The following is a 26,455-nucleotide window of genomic DNA, read 5'->3' as shown; positions in this document are numbered from 1 at the left end:
ATAGTCAGAAGTTGAGGTATTTGAAAAAAAGTTAGGTTGATGCATTAGAAGGAAATTTTAGGATATCCTACTTACCGAGAAAATTTTTCAGAAGAAAAGAAGTCCAGATTAAGGTAGTCGAGAGTCACTCGAGACCAAAGAAGTCATTAATTCACCTTTTTGATGGTTCCAACTCCAAGTAACTTAAGAAACTACCAAACTTTAGATGGTCCCCAAATTCAACGAAATTATGAATTTGAAGCCTTTGATCATCTCCGCATATTGTACTGCAGTGATTCCGTAATGCATGACACTTAACTTTATATTTATGCGAAGGATGTTAAAGGCAGATGCTAAAGTAGGTAACACATTTCTGTAAATTCGTTTTTTATCTTATGTGTATCCAACTAGTAAGTCCTCACCGATTACATAGACAACTGCTCCAAATTCGGCATAATTACTACAGATTTCGATGCCTCTAAACCTAGTAAGTAGCATGTTGAGTTACCTTTTACCATCGTAAAACTCAGGAAGTCACAAATCCCAGATAAAAAACTAGTAGGAATCTGAGAACTAATAGATTTTAGTGTGGTCATTTAGCCTTACTAGGTTTTTGAACTGGCAATCAAAGCGCGGGGGGCGCATTTTCAAAAGTGGTCTTTATTAGGTACTGGGCCTTACATGGATCACCTGATACCTACCTTACAATGGTTAGTAATCTACGCCTACATCTAACAAATATTTGAGTCTGACACAATTTTCGTTTTTACTCCTTCGCGTAAAATTGTACAAAGCTGAAGACTGATTTGTCAGTATTTTTTACGTTTTTAATTTTATTTTTGAATGCAAATAAATACATATACGATACAGGTGTGATTTATTCATTTAACAATAAGTAACTCTATAAACTTAGTAGTATAATGCTGATCAACGTGATTTTATTAAAAAAAAATGCAAATATTTCCACGACTTAAACCTAGTGAGCATTCGTCATTTAACGGGGTTTTAGAATAGGAACGCATACAAATTACTTCAATATGTAGGGTCATTACATAGCTAAAAAACGGTCACAATCCAATAACGTGTGTATTATAAATGTTTTCTAGGTAATATTTTAACAGATACAATACTATAAAATTGTTCAGTACCTTTGCGGTTATTAAGCTATGTTTTGTTTATTACACAATTCACAATTACGATACTATAAACACGTAAATTGACTTTGGCCGTTATTTAGATATTTTTTATAAATTATTCAATTCTAAAGAACGGCTAAAGTATACTTAACGGTGTTTTAGGAGTAATATCGTACATATTTTAGTAATTATTTGCAATACTAAAACACAAAATTGTGATTTTCTAATTAATAAAATAATATTTGAGAAAATGGTTTTCAAAAAAAGTAAGCATAAATTTAGTTTTAATTTTTGCATAAAAGAAATCCCGAATAAATGTACACATTTTCTAGAGATATTGGTTTGAACGTTTTTTGCCCATATCTCAAAACTATAATTTGTGGGTTAGATAGGTTTTAGGGATAGGACGGCAGTATTGTATGAAGGACTTGATACCACCAGATGGCACTCCGTGTATGCCAAGTAGCATACGTCTACAGTAGGGATTGCAATCCAGTCCGGCGGATCCGGTAATCCGGTTGGATCCAGTGCTTGTCAGGAGCTGCCGGAACCGGTAAAAAAATCACCAAATGAAAATAAATGCTTAAACACAGCACGCGCTATGCGTTTTAGATGAGGTAAAGGCGACGGATGAAAAAGGTATGCATGAACGGAACAAAAACAAATAAAAAGGTTTAGTAGTTTGTCAATGGTTAAATATAATAAATGACTTGGATTTCAAATTTTGCTTTTAAAGTGAGATTGACTTGTGGCGGTCAGCAAAATATTATTAGCGCGTGTCGTTAGCATGGTGGAGATTATCGTACGCGCTGATCTAATTAAGATAATGTTTGTATGGCGTACATTAAGGATATAAACTGACGATCACTCAAACTGTATATATAAACACTTAGTTAAAACAGAATAAATCAGTCTAAGTTTACCCGTCAACCGTACCTTTTACTCACCCAGCTGCGTTCCTCTAAATGACTTTTTAACACTTTTTATTACTAAGTTCTATTTTATTGTTAAGCCATTATACGAAGTACGCAAAAAAACTACAAAAATATGTCATTTAATAAACTTTAATATCCCTATAGGAACCAATCCGGATCGTGGCGCGTCTCTTGAAATTCGTGTTACCGAGGTTCAACTGTAGAGAAGTATCTAACATTACGTCGCAAAGTTACCCTGGAGATAACGACACTAACAACGCGTTAACTCTTGTGTTAACCGCCACGTGTCTCAGTTTTCCTCGCTTATTAAATCGTAACTGGATACTTTTGTCTAAGATGGTGTTGGAGCTACGAAACGTAAATAAAGGGAATACTTACTAAATTAAGGACGCTTAACATGTAGAATTTCGTACATTGAACTGCCTGTCTTTATCCGTCGCACGCGCGAATTTTTTTAATTTCTTAATTATTAAAGTTCTAAACATTAAATTAATCGCAGAGTTTCATATTTCTTAACTGCTAAGCCAAAGATGGCTTGTTTACAGCCAGAGTTCGGACTAATGCAGTATTTAGTTATGTTATAATATTGTACAGTCAGCGTCAAATACTTCTTAGCAGTCAAAGTAGCCAAATACTAAAAACTATTTGGCCACTTTGACTGCTACGAAGTATTTGACGCTGACTGTACACATGTTACATTAATATTATTCTAATGTAATTATATAGTTGTACCGACCATGCTCCCGGCGTACAAAGCCACTGTGCGAGCGGGAGCAATATAGTATATGACTAACTACCTAAATAAAATAATAATGAATGTATTGTATATTGCTATTTTAAGTTAAAAAGTAAATAGAAATATAATCTGAGTGTTAGCATGTAAGGTTTATCTGTTAGTGCTAATATTATATATATATTAAATAAATAAATAGTTATGCGTGTGCGATAGCGATAGAACCAAGCGGGTCAAAGACCAGAAATTCTTATTAAAATACAACTAAAACCGCTAAGATAAGACCGCCTGTTATTTACCTCTTCTTTATGTGTTGTATTATTTATACTGTTTCTGTATTGAGGTGTGCAATAAAGAGTATTTGTATTATATTGTAAACCTAGATTCAAACTTCCTTAGTTCTAATATTGTAAGTATGGTGGACGGCATGAGGGTATGACTGCAAGCTGTTTCAAATAATGAATAGAACCAGACGTTACTGTGCGGAAATCCATTATAATTAAAACAAAAATATTACTAATGTGCTAGTCAATCAACATCTCCCGAGGATGCCTTGAAGAGAGTTAAAACACGCGTCGAGTTTTGTACTTTTGGTGGTGGGTTGTTATATTTATTTGCGTATTTATTTTTGCGGTGGGAGGGTGGGAACCTTAATTGCATGTAAAAATACGCAAGTAAGTATAACGGGTTGGCTGATTGACTAGCACGTTAACTTTTCGCGGATTAGCAAAGTAACATTTTTGTTTTAATTGTAAGCTGTTTGTTTTTCGATAAAATAAATATTTTTTTACATAAAAGTTATTCTAGGGTTTATCCATATCTTCGAAACTCCACACAGAACGTACCACATGGGTGGCCATATTACCGATGTTTTACGACATTTGGATACCATTTGTATTCATTTGCGATCCGCTAGGGCGGGCCGTATTGAGGTACTTTAAATTAGGCCAATACGTTGAGGTAGCTACACAGACCACCTCAACTACTAGACGGAGCACATAAATAAAATAAAAATAAATATTTGAGGAAAATCTTACACAGATGTGTCCCGCCGAGTTTCTTGCCGGTCTCATATTGGAATACCCTCCTACATTTTAGGAGAGATTTAAATCTCCTCTGGTCAGAGGTGTAGGGTTAGAGTCGGCGTAGCTTTATTTGACGTTCATAAGCGCATTGTAATATGCCTACTTGGAAAATAAACAATCTTTATCTTACAGATAGACCTAGCCCCAAACTAAGCAAAGCTTGTATTATGGGTGACGATATACATACGTATATAGATAAATACATACTTATATACATAGGAAACACCCATGACTCAAGAACAAATATCTGTGTTCTTCACACAAATAAATGCCTACTACTTCCAAAAGAGAGGTATGCGCGCTGTGAATGTTATCTCGCTTTGTGTGGTAGGGCACAGCACAGCGGATGTCATTCCAGATCTAGAGCAGAGCCCAATTGGGGAAGTACCTCCTTACAGAAAACCGCAGCTAAATAACACTAGACCCTATTCATAGTGTTGTGTTCCTGCCAGCTGCCGGTGAGTAAGCTTGCCAGAGCTCAACGAGGGTGCGGAGAGAGTCCGGACTCTCCGGAGTTGCAGGAGTAGGTACATAGCTTACGGAGACTGATTACCATCAGGCGGGCCGTATGCTTGTTTGTCACCGACGTAGTATAAAAAAACTGAACGAATATAGTATAAGATGGTGTAGAATTGATGTGTTGTACATGTGTACATGTACAACACATCAATGTGTGTGTGATGTGTACGTCCATACAAGTAACATGAGCCTATGTGTGGTGACACTGGTGACCTCGTGCTCTTTGTAAACTCTTCAGGGCATCCGCTATACTTGCCGCAAAACTAAGTGGCGAGTCAGGTCATAATGCCATCTCTTTCACTCTTGGTTGGTCCTAACAAGAACAAAGGAGATAGCATTATGATCTCAGTCGCCAGTTTTGCGGCAAGTATTACTGGCGCAATGCGGGCGCCATTGCATAAATAAATCCGTCGCATGCGTCCGCGCCAGTTACACTGTGAACATGTTTTAGACAATTTTACATAGTATTAGAGCAATTAACTTTTCTGTATTTTTACATAATTATATTATTGTAAAATTCCCGTTTCAATTGTTAATAATACATATCATACCATACCATATATATCCTAAACATTCCATGTAATTTTATAGATTTTATGTATCTTAGTTATTATTACATAAATTTTATGTAAAACTAATTTTTTTTATTTAACGAAAAACTATAAAATTGTCAAAAAATATTTAAAATTTCATAGTTTTCGTTAATTTCCCAGATTTTTCGGGAATTTTACACTTTTATTATAATTTTACAGTATATTAGTTATTTTACGGGAATTTTACAAAAAAAAATGCATGTAATATTACATTATTTTTAACAGTGTAGTATTGATCATAAAAATTTCTGTTAACCCGTTCACATAATGCGGTGGGTAGTCTGTGGGTACCTCATTTAAAAACGGGTTAATGCTAAAACCGCAGCTAATTTGCAATTTAGTCGCGAATTAATGGCTTTAAGCTGAAAGGGATTATTTTATGTAGGTTTGGTGGTTTTAGTTCCAAATTGGATGGATACGGTGTTTTGCAAAAAACAGCACTTTGGGTCATGAAAAAGCGCATTAGACATGACGAGGAGAAGAAATTTAGAGTTATGTATAGGCAACTTATTAGACGTATAATTTTTCTAAGATCACTACTTCATGCTTTGGAAAAAACAAAGAATTAACAACGGATTCGAAAGGTCTGTATAAGAATACAGGATGTTTATTTATTCACCTGTAATAATTTACGGGCTGAATATACAGTGTGTCCTTAGCCATTGGACAAACCCTGAAATACCACGTAGGGTTACTTCTCAGGAATGCTCTAACGTTAATATTTTTTTAATAAGAACAAAAGAAAAAAAAAACGAACTAAAATTAGTTGCAATAATCGACAACAAAAAGAAACACAGTGTGTTAATCTTTGGCAGTGTTTTTGACAATTTGTTCGAAATATTTGATAATGATGACATCACAAGTCAGAATCTTATTAGTAGTGACTTTTACAAAATAATGTACAGCGCATCTGTTTTTTTATCTCGCTCTCTGCCAAGCTGCTTACCATCAGACGGGCCGTATGCTTGTTTGCCACCGACGTGTTATAAACCTAAGCTCAATCTAAATCAGTATCAGCTTATATCTAACGATTCAAATCCTAACCTCAATGAGGCACCATGTCCCAGCAATGTTCGTCCTAAAATTAGCATTTTATGACCAACGTCCAATAAGGCGTCCGATTAAACGCCAATTGTCTATAAATGGGTGTTTACACTAACGACTTTATGACAAGAGACGCACTTAGCTTTAAGAATTGATGATATAAATGCCTATGACATTTTAAACGATTTTTGAATTCTTTAATTTTAATTTTAATTTAATTTAATCATTTATTAAAACAAGAAATATTACTTTGCTAATCCGCGAGAAAATAACGTGTTAGTCAACCTTTATACTTACTTGCGTATTTTTACATGCAATTAATGTTCCCACCCTCCCACCGCACCACGTACACGTGCACGTTATTTTCTCGCGTATTAGCAAAGTAATATTTCTTGTTTTAATTAGCATGGATTTCCGCAAAGTAACGCCTGATTCTATTAATTAATCATTTATTTCGGATAACAAGACCCATACGTTACTTATTAGACAATATAATAATAAAAACAGAAACATTTAAAAATTAATAATAAAAAAAGTCATTAAGTAATTAATTTAAAGCATTGTCAAATCATAACATCACTAATAAGACTAAATTAAAAATGAAATAAAATTAAAATGTCAGGTTTTAAAATAATAATGACAATTATTATGTTTATTTGGGCACAAACGGTACAACAATTCTTACAAATAGTAATATTAATTAATACACTATAAAACTTAAAACCTAAATCTAAAAATAAATAATACTAAACTTAAAATAAAATACTAAAAAATATCCCCCTGCGGCATGGTGCCGTAGATACTGGCAGCATTTCCTCGCTGTGTTGCAAGACTAATTCTTTGAGCGAGGAAGCTGCTAGCTCTGCGGTCGCCGGTGACCTCTGCTAAACTTTTTGAATAATAATTAAGTTAAAAATATTAATTTAATATTACAACGTGATGATAATAATGTCGTGATTTAAAATGCAATATTTTAATTTAATTTATCCATATGATACATTAATACATTAAATTAACCTAAATCTAACCTAAATCTTTATTTTAAGATTGTTATAATGTAATGTTTACCCAGGCCAGGTATTGGCTGTTGTATTTATAAATGTCACTATATGATGTTACTATAAATGTTGTATTGACTTGTAACAGAGCCCTTGAGGCCTACTTGCAGAATAAATTTTTGAATTTTTTGAATTTGAATTTTGAATTTAAATCTTATAACTAAAATAGCCCAACAACACCTCTATTGTTCAATTTGTTCATGTGCATGGCGTTCCACTTTGCAGGCGGCTTTCTTTAGCGGCGCGGTGCACTTTTTGTGATGGGGATTTTTTTTTAACTCGCGTCAGGATCACGGGACGTGTAAATTGAATGTCATCGAAGCCTGGTTACTTTTGAAAAATCGTATCTCATTCAAGTATGACATTTTATTTTCTTCATAATCGAAGTGCTGTCATAACGGTTAATGAGGTTTAATCTTTGTTAATTTGTTGTGTTGTATCTTTGTGTTGTTGGGTGTCCATGATTGTAGATACTCAAATTTTATCTTACCAAAAAGTTAAATAATAGAAAAGAAGCGTGATTGTTTTACTTAATTATGATGCATGGTGAACGATTCATTAACATTTACTGATTGTGTAGGCTGTAGTCCTGCTCACGTCTTATGAATTACTCTGTATATGTTATATATTAACACTAAAATTCGCATTTCAAAATATCTTCCACACTCAAATTTATTTACGTAGGTATAATAGAGAATTATCTCTTTTTATAAAACTGCTACTCAATTTCTCCAAAATATCAAAAATGCACAACGTTAATATTTAAGTTTTCACTTCTGCCGGCACTCCCGGAGTGCAACCCGTTGTTTTTTTTTTATACTGCGTCGATGGCAAACAAGCTTTCGCCTGCTCGGGTATCAATGTTAGCACGAGCGGTTAAAGAACAACTTTACCCCCTTGTAAATAACCATTGCATCGAATTCTCGAACAACGTACCTAAGGCGAAACTATACAAATAATATATAGTTCGTGTCATCCACGATGACGGGCAGATTTGCCAAATCTAACCTTTAATAATATGACAATACGAGTCAAGGCAGGCGTCGTCGTGAATGACACGATCTCCTATTAACAAGTATAATTGGCTACTAGACAGTTTTTAGTAAATAATGTCGATCGATCTTGATTTTCCTGAGGATCAAATGTCTATATAGGACTCATGGCATTTAAGCAACATAAAGGTCAGAAATGAGAGTTAAAGTCTGACGCTCGCACTCAACGATTGAAACGCCTCTAACAAAATGATATTGTAATGTGACGTCACATTACATTAGTCTGTCCTAAATTAATGGAAGATCAAGGAAATTGCCATGTTGACCCTGAAATATTGCGTTTATGTGTATAGTTGCTATTAAATTTATATTTCAATAAAATGAAAGGAATCGAATGGTACCATTTCCTTTTTTTTGTTTTTGAAAGTTAAAAAAACAAAATTGCGACTTTGGATTCGTATTTTTTTATATTCTCAATATATTTTTGTTTAATTCCACTTTTTTATAATGGATGGCTCATTTTGTATCTATTAACCTAAATTTTATTATAATATTCAACATGTGTCAAGTACCCAATTTAGTAAGTCTTTACAAATAAAAACTATTCAATTCAACTCGGACAAGGCCTATCGTCAACCAGTTCCAACTTTCGTCAGAGACAGTGGGCGATCTGTCGATATCTCACGACACGGGTCGCCTACGCACAATTCCAACTGTTTCTTAGTCTAAAGCTCTGAACGCCTACCGCGAACCACGTTCGACGTGTTGCCTCTCTGTCGCTCTTGTAAATTCGTACGTAAGTGTGATAGGGAGGCAACACGTCGAACGTTGTTCGCGGTAGGCCCTCTGGTCTCCATACAAAATAATATGGCTAGATGGAGTAGTATTTACACCGCTATTGTAGGAAATCAGAGATTAAGAGGAAATATGAGTGGTAGTTTTTCCAAAAATATCTCTCTCTTCTTCTTCCTCGCGTTGTCCCGGCATTTGCCACGGCTCATGGAAGCCTGGGGTCCGCTTGACAACTAATCCCAAGATTTGGCGTAGGCACTAGTTTTTACGAAAGCGACTGCCATCAGACCTTCCAACCCAGAGGATAAACTAGGCCTTGTTGGGATTAGTCCGGTTTCCTCACGATGTTTTCCTTCACCGAAAAGCGACTGGTAAATATCAAATGATATTTCGTACATAAGTTCCGAAAAACTCATTGGTACGAGCCGGGGTTTGAACCCGCGACCTCCGGATTGCAAGTCGCACGCTCTTACCGCTAGGCCACCAGCGCTTACCAAAAATATCTACCATCCTCGAATACTTTTCCAAAATCCAAATAGAGATATAATTATCTTTCCAGTTCGCGTTCAAGTGTATCTTGTTGTAATCGTTCTTTTTAGGGTTCCGTACCCAAAGGGTCAAACGGGACCCTTTTACTGAGACTTCGCTGTCCGTCCGTCCGTCCGTCCGTCTGTCACCAGGCTGTATCTCATGAACCGTGATAGCTAGACAGTTGAAATTTGCACAGATGATGTATTTCTGTTGCCGCTATTTTTTTTATTTTTTTCATACCACGTCGGTGGCAAACAAGCATACGACCTTGTTCTATATCAGTGGTGGGCAAACTACGGCCCGCAGGATAGCTCCGGCCCGCTAAAAGCTTTTATCCGGCCCGCCGACGGTCCTATGAAATAATTAGTATATATATGACATTGGCCCACGATAATCGCAAATTAAAATACAGTGTTACTGCAATTCTGGCCTTTCTTTTAAACTTTCTGGCCCCCCATGAAAAAAGTTTGCTCATCACTCTTCTATATATTATAGTATACACTGTGTTGTTTTTAGAACTCCGTAAACTTCTTTTTGTAAAATTCTGTACCTACCTACAATATAAGCGCAATTTCCAAAAAACGATACTTATAGGGTTTAAGAGGAACTTCCTCCTGCGCACGCTCCGGTTTTGGAATGAGCTACCTGCCGAGGTTTTCCCGAGGGTCTACAGTATGAGGTTCTTCAAAAGAGGAGTGTACAGATTTTTAAAGGGTCGGCATCGCGCATGTAACACCTCTGGAGTTGCAGGCGTCCATAGGCTACGGTGAATGCTTACCATCAAGCGGGCCGTATGCTTGCTTGCCACCGTCGTGGTATATAAAAAATTTCGTAAACAACGGAAAACTACATAATTAAGCTTGCGTACCCAAAGGGTAAAACGGGACCCTAAGACTCCGCTGTCCGTTCTTCTATCAGTCTGTCACCAGGCAGAATCTCTTGAACGGTTATAATATTCACAGATGATGTATTTCTGTTGCCGCTATAACAAATACTAAAAAGTACGGAACCGTCGGTGGGCGAGTCCCATTTTAGGAACTCAGCCCATTAGAGTATACTTTTGACGCGTAGATCCGCTACTTTTGTTACCGACTGTACCAACATCAACATATTTAATTAACTATCGATAGATCTTATGTCTTCGCAATAAGATTCACGATTGGTAAGTTAAATGTGTCCACGGTACAAAATGTCAGTGTATCCCATTGACATATATCTAAGGACGGGCCTTACGGGCACTAAGAATGGTGCTATTAGTTGATCGGTTTTATTCACGAATTCGAGCCAATCGGCCACTTTCTATCACCGCACCGCTCGTCGTCGGCAGGATGTTCATTCTCACACCTTAGAACCAAAATGGTTGCGTACTGTGCGGTTCAAGAGGAATTTCCTCCCGCGGACGCTCCGGCTGTGGAATGAGCTCGCTTCCGATGTTTTCCGAGGGTCTACAGTATGGGATTCTTCAAAAAAGGAGTGTACAGGTTTTTAACCTTTTGACCGCCAAAGACGTCATATGACGCACGCGGCTACAGCCCAATATCAACCTTCATGCGTACTGACAAGGTTCACGATTACGCGCCGCGTACGATAGGCGTGGCGTTCAAAAGGTTGAAGGGTCGGGAACGCGCATGTAACACCTCTCGAGTTGCAGGCATACCATCAGGCGGGCCGTATGCTTGCTTGCCACCGTCGTTGTATAAAAAAAAGTTAGTCACGACCAATCGCGGGCGTGATGCTAACTCTTCAACCAATCGCGTTGTGGCGAGACACCGCTGTACTGGCACCATTCTTATTGCCCGTAAGGCCCGTCTTTAGATATATGTCAATGGTGTATCCGTATTTAGGTCAAACTGCTAATATCGGAGTCGGTTGATACTTGGATGTGGTCAGAAGTTTGTTATGGGAAGTGAGTGAGTTAAACTGTGCTATTTTAACGGCTAAGGGCTGTTAGCGAGGAAGTGAGACGTGTGTTATGGCGTGTTGTATGAATAATGATGTTTTATGTAGTGTGTAATAATATAGGCCCGATTCGAAGAATGAAATACGGTAACGATAAGGTCTGGTTTAGATAAGTTCTCATTTAGATATCGTTTGTAAATTTGTATGTCGTATTATAATTGACAGAATCAGCTCGATTATATTTTAAAAGTAAAACTCATTTACCTATTCTACTTGGTTTGTATGAATAAGTGACATAATTAAATAAAAAAGCCATAACTCCCTAGGGAGTTATAGCTTTTTTTTCATAATCCATAACTCCCGAGGCAACAAAATAGGCCTTTGTCCTTCAGCACACCTGCATGAAATAAGATCTTTTTCGAGCAAGTGTGATGAAAAATCATAAAATAACTAGATAGTTTTAAAAACTGGCAGACTACTTCTTACTCAAATTCCTTAAACACATCCAGTTTAAAAAAAATAACTGATCCAGCTTCAAAATTCGAATGAAAGCAAAACAGAAGCTAAACGATGCAATTTGAATCACGAACATCGTAGGTCAAGGACCATCCTTATTCATACAACAGTCGGTTTCTCTACATACACGTCCAGTATAAGCTGAGCTCTCTCCCTCAACGACTAGTACTCAAAAATTACAATTAAATTGGTTATAAAGCTTAGAGTTTCGAAGACGTAAAGAATAACATTAAAAAACAGGTTGCTCCGACCAATCCCGGTCCCTCCCAATACTACCCGAAGCGTCGCGTGCCGCCGAAGATTCCCGAAGTATTACGAAGAGAAAGCGACAAACTTATCAAAGTCGGTGATAAAATAACGCAACTAAAATTTTCCTTAGTAAATACGCTTGCTTGTTTAACAGTAGCGACAATACCAACTGCAAATTCTAAGTTTGTGATTTGTAAGTCGTGTGCGCGGCACGGGTAGATTACAAAGTTATTTATGCAGTTATTATAGTGCTACCGGTTTTATCTTGGCGGGAATTTTGTTTGACTCACGTTTTGTGGATGGTAAATGTAAGTTTGTAACAGTTTGTTTATATGCTTAGTGTTGATTAACTGACTGTTTGTAGTTCAAACTAGAATTTTATTGTTCGTTACCGTTTTAATTTCATTTTTAGTTGCAAAGTGTTATGAAAGTTAAATAGTACGCGAGGATTTGAGTTACATTGCTCTTTACGTACTTAACTTTTTCTCTGATCTTTTTAACTTTTAAATCACTTTATTGGCCTTCGATAATAAAATAATTATAATTAAAATGTTTGGGTTTGTTTACAGAAAAACTAATATAATAAATTTGTTAAGTTTGAATAGCTCCTCATTTTGGGCGGAATAAAATATTATAGGACATTATTACACAAATTGACTAAGTCCCACATTAAGCTCAATAAGGCTTGTGTTGAGGAAATACCAATATGGGACAAAAAAATAGAGTTACAAAAAGTCCATACGCTTTCTTAACTGAAAATAATACTATACTCAATAATCCCCATATTTTTACGACATAAATTTGTGTTTACATACAGAATAGGAAACTCTATTTATTCACCAAATTTTATCGAAAACTGACGAAATATAAAAAACGACAACAAATTAAACATTGGCCCATTTATACAAAATACATATGTTTTTTGAGATTATATGAATATCTGTGAAATTAAGTACCTTTTTCATGATTAATCAACTATTGTTTGTATACTGAAGTTTTAAAATATTCGTTCTAGAAAAAGGCACGTATTTCATAGCTTTTCTTTCCCCTAGTGAACTAAGTATTGGTTCTATCAAGTTTTTTCTTATTAGATTCTAGGAATAAAATAAATAAATTTTGTTATAGATTATCTGGATGGCATAGTTTTAAATATTAGATAAGTAGGTAAGTAAGTAAATATTCTTTATTGCACCAACAATTATACATTTTTGATACATGTAAAACTACAAATTTTTTTTAAAGGAAAATAGAACCAGGTAACAACAGGCGGTCTTATCGCTAAAAAGCGATCTCTTCCAGACACCTTTTAGGTAGCAGGAAATGTAGAACTCATACAAAAGTAACAGGTAGTTCAAAGAGCTAAATATGGAGACTATTAAACACAAACACACATACTACATACTACTAAGTAATTAGCAATTAATGATTTACTGTAAGTAAATACCGTACCTATTGCGTAAGTACCGGTTGAGTGTGATATAGACAGCCGAGAGTAAAGAGGTCGTTTAGTAATGCGAATCAGGTAATCCCGGTCTATGCTATGGATTATGTAAAAATACTAAAAATATTTTCCATATGTCAATATCCAGGGAAGAAAATGGGGACTACGTTTGTAGAGAGAAGCGGGCATCCACTATCCTCTTAAGAGGATGTCAATACCTAAAGCGCGCACACTGTCTATTTGTATCGGAGTAAATGAGATAGCACTGTCGCATGTTACTGGGCCTGGCCAAGGGGATAATAAGAAAAATATTTAAATAAAAAAAGTGGATTATTAATGTAATATTTTACTCAACAGCGGTTTAGATATAAATGTTTTGAAATTGTGATTTTAATTGCAGACCCATAAGTCAAAACAATAAAGACAAAGAACCGTTTAATTGTGATTTTAAGACCAATCTTTGCAATTATTTTCTATCGAGCCGATTTCGTTCAATCATGTATCGAGTACAACCACGGTCTTTGAAATATAATTAATATGAACATATATTTTTCTTACTTGACTAAAACAAATAGTCTTTCTTAAAAAACTGTTTAAGTAACATCAATTTCAAGGACATTGGGTGTTGACACCCTCATAAGGATGTTTTTTTAATTTCCGCATATGTATAATAGTTATTTTTACTACAAGAGAGGAAAGTTGGTTTGTCTTGTGAGTGTTGATTTTGAGTCCCGAGTAGGCGGAAGATTCTATAATCGAATCACGAACGAAGCAAGTGATTCTAAGTTAGAATCTTGAGCGTAACGAGGGACTCATAAACACGAGTTGTAAAATAACTTTGCTCTGGTGTGCCACAACAACTTACAACTACAGCTAAACAACTTTTCATTTCAGTAGTGAGAACAAAATTCAACATCAAGTAAAGTTAACCACATTTATTTACATTCATGAATGAAAGGTATCATCATTATGACGAAAGCTTCTAGAAATATTCCTGTATTCATGGCCTGGAGTGACGAAAGTCGCGGGAGTGACGAAGGTAGGCTTGTTCGAGCTGTTGAGGTGAAAAACTAATTTTAACAAAAAGTAAAACCAGCATCGAAAGTACTCTTAAAACATAAATACAGGCAACTAAATGTCTTTGATACTTTTTAATCTTTTTTCTCCGTGAGAATAGCCTGCATTTTTAGACTTGGCGTTATTAATTTCCCAACTTATCTGTGCATTTTTAAAACTATCTTGTACCTTTGATATAAGGTTTAAAATCGCCTGTTTTTAATGTAAAAGTAATGTGTAAAGTGAGTTGCGTTTATGGTCACAGAAAACCAGTTTAGATTTATTGAATGCATTCGCTAAAATTGAAAAGAGAATTAAAACGAACGTGGGTAAATGCGGTGTCTCTGGTTTAAACGGTTTTTATTTGAATTTGGAATATTGACTTCTTTATTTGAAATATTAACGGTTTTGGACAAGATACGGGCTATTTATGTACACCTATAATACTATTTTACAGTACACAGGGTGCTACTTTACCGCACTAGTGCGATCATTAGCACATTACGTAACTATGTCGACTAATATGTAAATTTGATTCATACACCATTTGCTCTGAAACCAGAATAAATAGAATATCGAGTACTTAACCTAACCTAACTCTTTCTTTTAAAGTCGGTTAATTAAATAATATGTGGCATTAAACTGACCCTACCTCACCTTATGATACATGTGTTCATAATAAACGTAACTCAAACCTGTAAAAACAAACAAACGCACATGTATGTCTGTTTCATCGTAAACTGACAGGCTGTGATAAAAATATTAATATAAACAATATGGGTGGTCACGTCATTTTTAAATGTTAAATATATTTCTTAGAATATCTATTTTGTTGATTTGAGTTTAGATCCACGTTTTACTGTAGCTCTGTAAGACCAGTTCTGAATCATCTATATAGGTATATCCTAATATACGACCATGGCCGGCAAAACGTGCCACTTTGTCGTTTGCAATAAGGACGAGATTTGCTTGTATCTTTATACGAATAACCTGTCAAGTCGTCCTTATGGTAAGCGCCAAAGTGGGGTGTTTTGCCGGCCGCGGTCATATGAATTATGATACATATTGAATTGAATTGAAAACATTTATTTCATGTAACGGTGACACATACATTTTGTTAGAAAAAAAAAAACAGTTTCAAAAGGGTTAGTACTTAAGCCTAAAAATTATATCTAAAAATTATACCTAAATAAACCTACACACTTAACCTACCAGCTACCACTGTATGGAACCCATAGGGGAATGTAGTCCCGCACAGTGTAGCATTAGCTGACAATCAGGCTTATCCCCTATCATTCTTAAGATGATGTTGGGACTGTCCCGCACCCGGCGCACCAGGGATGCGGCGCGCCTGCGCAAGGTCGTCTGAAAACAATCAACGCGCGCCTCCGCAAACATTCCTGATGCGCTACAGAAGCGAGGCAGTCCCACAATCACCCGGAACGCGTTATTATATTGGACGCGGAGAGCCCCATAGGCCCGCTGCGAATACTGAACCCAAAGGTTGCAGGTATACAGGGAAGTACAGAAAGCTCTAAAAAGAGTAACCCGTACCCCCCTGGAGCACCCCGCAAACCTTCGAGCTATCATATTCGCACGCACCGATAAAGCCCTCCGCTCCCGTTCGATGTCCATGTCATCCTTGAGGTCGGCCGCAACCACATGGCCTAGATATTTAAATTGGGTTACCCGGTCCATAGTACTGTCATTTAGCTCAATTGCGGGGAACTCCGAATATTTGTTGCGGTCGCACTCAAAGACGACATACTGGCATTTTTTTACATTATATTTCAGACCGTGACTAGCAGCATAGGCCTCGCACACATTGAGCAGTCTACGTATACCACAGACCGAGGCGGTCAGAAGCACCATGGCCCACTGATTACCAGTTCGCCGGATGGTTCGCGATTGTCAGCTTTTGCGAATTACTGACAGCTAGGCCGATATAGTTCGGCGAACTGGTAATCTACACACACATCATAAACCCCATGATGCCTTCAAAAACCGCAAATCACAAAATATATTAACAAGTAATCCCAAGTGGCCAGGTAACAATGGCGATCCCTTGTAAGATGGCAGCCTCTGATGTAACTTTGGAGTCTTTCAAGCTCGGATTTAAACTACTTTATAACATGTTTCTATTGCTATCAATCATTATTACAAACGGCGTTTCCACCAGAGATGTGCGACGATGCATAGCGACAGCTGTGAAGTCAAGAATATTTATACGTATTTTTAGTCCGCGCGACATGTTTCAGAGAGCCTAGGTCTCCATTTTTAAGCACTAATACTGTGTGAGTATAGTCGTTAGATTTGTAGCTGGCCCTCAGCGGCTCCATTGTCCATTGTTAACTAAAACGGCGCGTGCCACTACCTGCAGAAAAAAGGGCCCGGTCACTTTAACCGGTTATTTAATTACATCTCCTATGGTAATTGAAATAAGATTCAAAATGAACAAATGGAAAAATAATTTGCGAGTGCTTGTGTGGTCCCTATACGGTTACTGAGTGCCGGCGAGTCGAACGCTACCGTACCAGTCTAAAATGTGTCCTCGATATGCGTAACAAAGGCGCGTCATCGGAGAGCACACCTACACTGGTTTTTTGAGCTTTAGACTAGCCCGCGCTCTGGTGCCAATTAGAATTATACGACGCTTTTTTTGCAGGTAGTGGCACGCGCCGTTTTAGTTAACAATAGACAATGGATAAGCCGTTGAGGGCCAGCTACAAATCTAACGACTATAACTGTGTATTAAAAATGTCGCGCGAGTGTGTGTTGTCATACGTGAGTTAAACTGTAAAATTTGCATAATGTTAGTACGTACGTTTAAATTCGATTAAGTACCTAAAGTTCAAGTGTCACACATAGGGTTTGCTCGACGGATCTGAAATGTGTAAGATACGCGCATCCGGATCCAGGTCCAGATGTTTGGCCTTTGTGTTGGCCGATTTGGACAAATATTTATGTGGGTCGATTTTTTTTTTCTTTTTTTTTCCTAATCGAAACACGGTACCGAATATGCCCTTAAACGGAACTTCACTATTTTTGTTACATCCTGTATAGTTGCTTCCATTGACATAATATACAAGGTGTATACTGGTAATATTTAGAAACAAAAATGTCATATAAAGTTTTCTGGATTAGGGCCTAGTTTCAGAGATAATTAAATGTTATTCGAAATCATTCTTTCGCCATAAGTCGGTACAAAACACAGTTTTGACTGCGGTATTGCCACTTTGAGGTCTAATCTGGACATACCTCATTGATTGAAATCGAAAAATTAAAAAAATGTATGGAGAGGCTACCCCCAAATAAAAAAAATAAAAATCTTTTTTGTTAATTTTATCAATAAAAACTACGTTTTGTGTACAGGAGTGTTCAAACAAAGGGAAAAAAAAACGAAAAAAATTTTTTTTTTGTCGAATTTCACAAAGTCATATAACATTTTTTGCTGCAATGCACCGTTAAAATGTCCCGCAATGCTCACGGGCACCTTGTATGTCTAAGGACAGGCCTTACGGGCACTAAGAATGATGCTAGTTCAGTGGTCTCACTCACGAATTCGAGCCAATCGTGCAGTCTAACGCAACTAGTTGTGATCAATCGCGCGCGTGATGCAAACTCATTGCAAAAACTTAGCTCGAATTCGGGTGCGTGACACCGCAGTACTGGCCCCATTATTAATGCCCGTAAGGCCCGTCCCTAGATATATGTCAATGGTTGCTTCCAATAGAAACACCATACGTAATAACACCATAACCTGTAACGATATTATTAAAACGATACATGCGGTGGGCGATTGTAGGCGGTACTCATGCCAAAACAATACAATACCGATACAGAATAACAACCATATGTTTATTCATTTAAAGTTGATATTGCTGTGGCAACAATCGCGGTTATCACACTGCATGCGATTTGCGTCGCTCCGAAATTTGAGCGAGACAATGCTATGCACGTATTATAACGACATCCCTCTCGCACATCGGAGCGACATGAGAAACGCATCCAGCGTGATAACCGCTAATACAACAACAGTCCAAGCTAATGTTAACCTTATATTGATATGTTAGAGTTTATAATGCTTTGGCGACAGAAATGAGGTAGCTTTTAATTAGGCAACGTCTTGTAATATTACTAGTCAGATGTGTATATAAAATTGACATTTACACATAACTAAAGAATAAATTATGTCTTAACTAGCGTAACGTTCGCCCACGTACAAGTTATTAATAGTACTTTGTGTATTAAAAGCGGTAAACTAGAATTAATGAGCGAGTGTCAATTGGAGCCCGAAGCCATAGGCGAGGGCTTCATTACTACGAGTTTGTTATTCCCGTACCACTCGTGGCACACAATGTTTTTCATCACACTTGTGAGAGTGAAAAATAAAACTTCTGCCTAATTTTGCACGTACATTACAACCCTAAGTCGAAATTTGGATTTGGATCGCATCGCCTACGTGTTTTAATAACATCTTTTACGAGCAAGTGTATCTTTACCCAACATTTATTATTTTACCCAACTGTATCTTTAGGTATTTAAATAAAAGTAAACAAAATCTACCCTCAAACAGAGGCGTAGCGAGGGGGGGGCTAGGGGGGCCACGGCCCCGGGCGGCACATAAGAGGGGGCGGCAAAAACGGTATTTAAAAAAATATAAAATTAAGAAATCAATATTTTCAAATCAAGCCACGAAACGAACTAACGCACCGGAAGCGAACGGCGCGGGGCGGGTGTGCGGGGGCGGCCAATCGCTACCGGAGTGCGTTCCAAATCACCGACGAGCTTACACGCTTGTCCGCTGGTTATAGGTATAACCTATAACACGCCTATAACCCTATATGTTGTCACATCAAATTTAACACAGCGCCTTCTGCGAGCGATCTACAGCCGGGCGCCCTCGGTGCCATCATTCGTTCAAAAATAGTTGGGCGTAGCCCGATAAACGTGGCGCGATACGCGCGATTCAATGCCGGGCGCCTTTCGGTGCCGTCATATTGAAAGTGTCGGGCGTAGCTCGACGTACGTGTCGCGCTGCGGGCGCTTTCGGCGCCCTCATGCAAAAGCATCGGGCGTAACCTGATGCATTGGGTGCTTTGCTGCTGTACAGAAGGCGCCCTGCCACAAAAATAATGTAAAATGACTTTAATTTAATTTAAATTTGTCTATTTTTTGCTGGAGGCGAGAAGCGGCAACTTCGTTTAGCGCAGCGAGAGAAAAGTTGACGCTTTCCGCCCGGAGGGCAGAAAATAATTAAATATGAAATTATAACCCCATAATTAATAATTCAATGTAAGGCAGACTACTGAAAATCGCACTCTAAAACGTATGTAATAAGAAAACATTCTCATCTGAACCTTTACCTGAAGAGGGAAAAATAGCGGTATTTTTTTCTATGAAATTACATTTCGAGAGAAAACGTTTTCCACTAACTAAATCTTAACAAATCACTTTGATTTTGATGTCCATTGCTTCAGCATAATTTATTATAGGTTTATAGGTTTCGTTTTTTTTAAAGAATTATTTACTTATTGTTATCAAATTTTGAAAAAAGGAAAACCTATTAATTTAGTTTTTTCATTGTCTCAATAACATACTACAAAATCCTGGAGAATGGAAAATATTTAGAAGTGGAAAAACGTTTTATCTTTTTGTATGGACGATCATGTGCTTTATACTTCCCTCTTAAAGCTTATGACCGTAGCAAACGACCACGGCAATCCTTTGAATATTTTTGTGAATATTGAAAATACACAATGGGAATCCGACCGATGTTAAAAGTGTACTCTTGACCGCATGTTTAGAAACTAAAATGTCATAAGTACAAAGTTTTCTAAAATCGGTCTTGTCGCATGTTTAGAAACTAAAATGTCATACAAAGTTTTCTAAAATCGGTCTTGTTAAAGATAATGACAATTCTTGTGAAAATTCGTTTTTGTAATAACTCAGTGAAAAACGCCTTTATGGCTGCGACAACGCCAGCACTATGTGGCCTTACTAAGACACATTAAAGTTTTAAAGGAAACTCGCAAAATTTTTGTGCAAATAAAAAAAAACTACTATTTATTCGGTGTAAAGTTTTTTTTTGCCAACATGTAAAAATAAATAACGTGTCGTGTGCAGAAAACACATACACACACTTTTTTTTTGCCGAATTTGATCAAAATACAAATAATTTTTTTTGCTCCTTAAGACAGGAATACGTGGTTAAAATCTGACGGGTTTCTCGTTCATACAGTGTAATTGTATACACTGTATGAACGTAATTCAATAAATTATGTCACATTGTATTTCTTTATGTAAAAGAATTAAATATACGCTATTTTCTGTGTGATTATTTCAGATGTTTTTTTTTCTTTTTTCATAAGTTTAAGAGCCAAATTTTCAGTAGTCGAGTTTTAGTTTTTGAAGATATTTTTTGTATTTTACCTTTTCCAACTAACTTTGTCTTGTCTATTAACTACTTAGTGAGGTCACAAGTTTTACAAATAAAATGTTATACAAAGCTTTTAATAAAAAAAGTTGGACATGATTTGAAAGCTTATTTTATACTGATAAAAATGCAATTTTTTTTTTATGTAAAGCTCGTCTTTATTTACTACTTGTTTACTTTGGGATTGTCGTTAGATGCGAATACACGCGAAATAAAATAAAATATAACTTCTTTTTCGAATATTACATATGTTTGAACCCGGATCCGTCCTTAAACTACGTCCAAAAGAGAGGTATGGGCATTGTGAAAGTCATCTCGCTCTGTGTGGTAGGGCACAGAACAGCGGATGACATTCCAGATCTAGAGCAGATCCCAACTGGGGAAGTACCTCCACCTTACAGAAAACCGCAACCAAATAAGACTAGACCCTACTCATAGTGTTGTGTTCCTGCCGGTGAGTAAGGTTGGCAGAGCTCAGTGAGGGTGCGGAGTGTCAGGGTCGTCAACGCGCATGTAACTCCTCTAGAGTTGCAGACGTACATAGGCTACGGAGACTGCTTACCATCAGGCGGGCCATATGCTTGTTTGCCACCGACGTAGTATAAAAAAATGAATACTTAATGCAAAACTGTATCTATATCTTTTTTATCAGTAAAAATCTTTGTGACAGAACTTATGACCTGACTAAGTGATGTTGATCATAAATTGGGGCGGCAAATTTCTGATCGGCCCCGGGCGGCAAACACATACGCTACGCCGCTGCCCTCAAATGACTCCTTAAGTCAGTTGAGGGTAGATGAAAACATCACATGATCAAATAATGCAGGTTAATGTCAGGTCGTTCAGTGACAGACCCAGGCGGTTTTGTATTTGGTTGGTTAACCAATAAATATTATAACTACCCAAAAATGTACTAATTGTTTGTTTACTTTTACTTAAATACCTGAAGGTACAGATATTTATTCTCAAAGGGGGTGTAAATGGGGTGGAAAGTTTTTAACGAAAGCTATTTCTAACGATTTATGAATGGTGTAGTTAAAAATATGAAATATTTCGTTTTCTGATAATCTGACTATGAATTTATAATGTAGGCCTGTTAATGAATGTTGGTTCATGTTTCGCGTGGGATTATCTCGAATCTTGCTAAACCAGTTTTGATGTAGCAGCGGAAAGAATAAACATAAAATGTAAACTATGTCATATGTGTTTGCTAAATGTTAATTTTATGGTGTAAGCTTATTGTGATAAGCTTATTTGACGACCGGACTGTCCAAGTGGGTAGTGACCCTGGTCCTGGGTTCGAATCCCGGTAAGGGCATTTATTTGTGTGATGATCACTAATATTTGTTCCTGAGTCATGGATGTTTTGTATGTATTTGAGTATTTATATATCATATAATATCGGTGTCTGAGTTGAGTACCCACAAGCCTTCTTGAGTTTACTGTGGAACTTAGTCAATCTGTGTAAGAGTACCCTATATAATTATTTATTTATTATTTATAGGTAAATAAAGGTATCGCTGGAGCGACATGGTGGAGGCGGATCTGCGCGAGCTTCGAGTCGACAATTGGCGAGAGGTCGCACAGGACCGAGAAAAGTGGCGCTGTCTTGTGTCGGAGGTCAAGTCTCATTTTGGGTCGCTGAGCCAACGGAGTAAGTAAGTATAAGTAAATAAATAAATAAATACTTAAATATTATAGGACATTATTACACAAATTGACTAAAGTCCCACAGTAAGCTCAATAAGGCTTGTGTTGAGGGTACTTAGACAACGATATATATAATATATAAATATTTATAAATACTTAAATACATAGAAAACACCCATGACTCAGGAACAAATATCCATGCTCATCACACGAATAAATGCCCTTACCAGGATTTGAACCCGGGACCATCAGCTTCGTAGGCAGGGTCACTACCCACTAGGCCAAACCGGTCGCCAAATGTAAGTAAATGTTTTGATGTAAAAAAAGTACTTACTTAATACAGATTTCAGTTTATTTTTATACAGTGTGTCCCTAGCCATTGGACAAAGCCGAAAGGTACATATGCATTAGGGTATTTAGAACCAGTGTACAAAGTATCATAACAACTGGTGTAGCGGTTTCGAAGAAATTAACAAATTACCAATTTTTACTTTGGAGCAGCCTGTATGTGTTAGTAGCTCCTAAGGTAATATCGTCAAAGAATAGTATGGAACCTTCTTCAACCTTTTTGATTATCTTTTTTATTTATGACACTAGGTAATAAGCGTCTTGACTTTTGGAGAATGTCATCGTTATCAAATATTTCGAACAAATTGTCAAAAACACTGCCAAAGATTAACACAGTGTGTTTCTTTTTGTTGTCGATTATTGCAAATAACTTTTTGTTCGAAAATTTTATTTTTTTATCTTTTGTTTTAATTATAAAATATTAACGTCAGAGCATTCCTGAGAAGTAACCCTACGTGGGATTTCAGGGTTTGTCCAATGGCTAAGGTCTCCCTGTAGACACAATGTAGACAATTCAGTTCAGCAATAGTACATTACGAGTGCAAAAAGTAGGAAATTCGCAACGAGTGGCGATACATTTAAACACGACTGAAGGCTATGCGTACGGTGACAGATGTTATCTGAGTAAAATATTCCAAGATTGTGCATTTTAATGTTATAAATTGCATGGCGATGACATGTCACCGTACCCATGCTGTTTGAATAAAACTACACCTAGGTATAATTTACTGTATAAGTAGGTACATAATATCTGGGAGACCGAGCTTTGCTCAGAAGACATAAAAATTCAAAAATGCGCATTTTTCATTCCTCTAGTGTACATTTATTCGATAGCCAGACGTGACGCGTTTGCGTTAAGTGTCAATTTGTATGGGATTTTCAGTTTCCAAAACGTCCCGCTTGCCGCCCTGTTTCTAAATTCCGTACAAAATGAGACGTCACGTCACGCTATCGAATAAATTTACACTAGGGGTTAAGATAGGTCTTATCTCTGCGACAACGCGCATTTTTGAGTTTAGCTAGTGCTAGATCGGTTTTTAACAATTTCTCGTTTAAAGGTATAAAATGAATACAAATGTCGATATACATTATATCGAGAAGCTCAAAAACTAGTTAGAATTCACCCAGAACCCAGACACAGCTGAAAATTCCAAAATGAACCCGTATTTGAATTGTAAAGGCACATAAACACGCGGCCTGTCACAATGGCGCCGCAACATGTTGTTGTTGCTGTGTTCATTCCGTGTTTGTTTGATGACGTTGTATTTGCAAACGCATGATCAGCAGAGGGCCTACCGTGAACACCGAAGTTCGCAAATTGCACACATTTTTCTCTGTCACTCTAATTACCGTAAAACCACCCAACTATAGTCCAATACTGCAACTATGGTCCACAAGTTCAAAAGGAAATTAAGTATCTATACCAATGTTCCTTGTGGTTTACTCCTAGTTTTACCTTCCATTTATAAACCTATTTTGCCTTAGAACTACAAAAATATAGTAAAATACACACCTGAACGAGAAAAATTGACTTTATTTGTGGACCATAGTTGGGAGCTTTGGACTATAGTTGGGTGGTTTTACGGTACATTTAAGGCGACGCCATTCAAATTTCAAACATTGAAGATAGGACTTCTATGGCTTTGTTTGTAGTATCTAGTTAAGAGGGAAGAATAGCTTTGCGATCCTAGCGAAACAATGGTACTTCTTCTATGAAATTCCATTTCGAGTGAACACGTTTTCGATTAACTAAATCTTAATAAATCACTTTGATTTTGATGTCGATCGCTTCAGCATAATATATTCTAGGTTGCGCTTTTAAAACCAATATTTTGTTTGTTGCAAATTTAAAAAAAAACCGGACAAGTGCGAGTCGGACTCGCCCACCGAGGGTTCCGTACTTTTTAGTATTTGTTGTTCTAGCGGCAACAGAAATACATCATCTATGAAATTTTCAACTGACAGACGGATGGACGGACGGACAGCGGAGTCTTAGTAATAGGGTCCCGTTTTACCCTTTGGGTACGGAACCCTAAAAAGGAAATCTATAAACCTAGTTTTTCATTGTGTCAATAACATCCAAAAAAATCATGGACAATGGAAAATATTTAGAAGTGGAAAAACGTTTTCTCTTTTTGTATGGATCACGTGGTATACCTACTTCCCTCTTAACACCTGGACCCGGGTATGTCCGGGACCCGGGTATGTCCTTAAACTACGTCCAAAAGAGAGGTATGGGCAATGTGAATGTCATCTCGCCTTGTGTGGTAGGGCACAGCACAGCAGATGTCATTCCAGATCTAGAGCAGAGCCCAACTGGGGAAGTACCTCCACCTTACAGAAAACCGCAGCCAAATAACACTTGACCCTACTCATAGTGTTGTGTTCCTGCCGGTGAGTAAAGTTGCCAGAGCTCAACGAGGGGGGTGGGGTTAGGGTCGGCAACGCGCATGTAACTCCTCTGGAGTTGCAGGTGTACATAGGCTACGGAGACTGCTTACCATCAGGCAGGCCGTATGCTTGTTTGCCACCGACGTAGTATAAAAAAAAATGTAAATTGAAATATATTTTTTTATCCAAATCTAATCAAATAAAGCGAGGGAGGAATTAAGGGATAAATAACCCATTTTAATCCCTTACTAGCCGTGTTTGGAAATAATGCCGCTACAAAAAGGATCTACAAGGAAATACAATTATATTAGAACCACAAATATTATACACTTTTAACCATACCAGCTGGTAAAGGCCCTTTTGATTGTTCAAAAACGACGAGAAAGTTGCATTTTATCCATATGTTTGGTAAAGTAATGCAAAGTTTGAGTTATTTTCTTATGTTAAAAAAAAAAAAATTATAGGACATTATTACACAAATTGCCGTATGCTTGTTTGCCACCGACGTAGTATAAAAAAAAAATAACAACTGTATACATATATATAAAAATGTAAAAAATGAGCGCTGTCTCGCCAACAAACCGCATAAGCAATTTGGCGAGTAACTTTAAAATTGAATATGTATGATGTATGTGCCTTTGAAAAAAAATGAAAAAAAAAAATAGTTCGTGTCATCCACGATGACGCGCAGATTTGTCAAATCTAACCTTTGATAATATGACAATACGATTCAAGGCAGGCGTCTTCGTGAATAGCACGATCTATATTTCCTATAAATGCATAAAATATAAAAGCCATAGTGTCTCGCGACCACCTGGTGTCTAATATATTAATAAAGACAATAAAACCACAGGTTCATTCAACGTTATCTTAGATTTGCATAAATTATACACATAAGTATCGAACATATCCTATTTTAGCAATATTATGACAAAACCGTCCTTATGTGTCTTAGAATTAGGATTATAGTGTCATATCGTTTTTATAATTTAACATTATATATCGTGTCATTCACGAAGACGCGTGCCTTGACCCGTATTGTCATATTATGAAAGGTTAGATTTGACAAATC

The sequence above is a fragment of the Cydia pomonella genome, chromosome 24 (assembly GCF_033807575.1).
Source record: "Cydia pomonella isolate Wapato2018A chromosome 24, ilCydPomo1, whole genome shotgun sequence".
NCBI classification, from domain to species: Eukaryota; Metazoa; Arthropoda; class Insecta; order Lepidoptera; family Tortricidae; genus Cydia; species Cydia pomonella.
The sequence above is the reverse complement of the archived record's forward strand: the minus strand, read 5'-3'. Positions refer to the sequence as shown.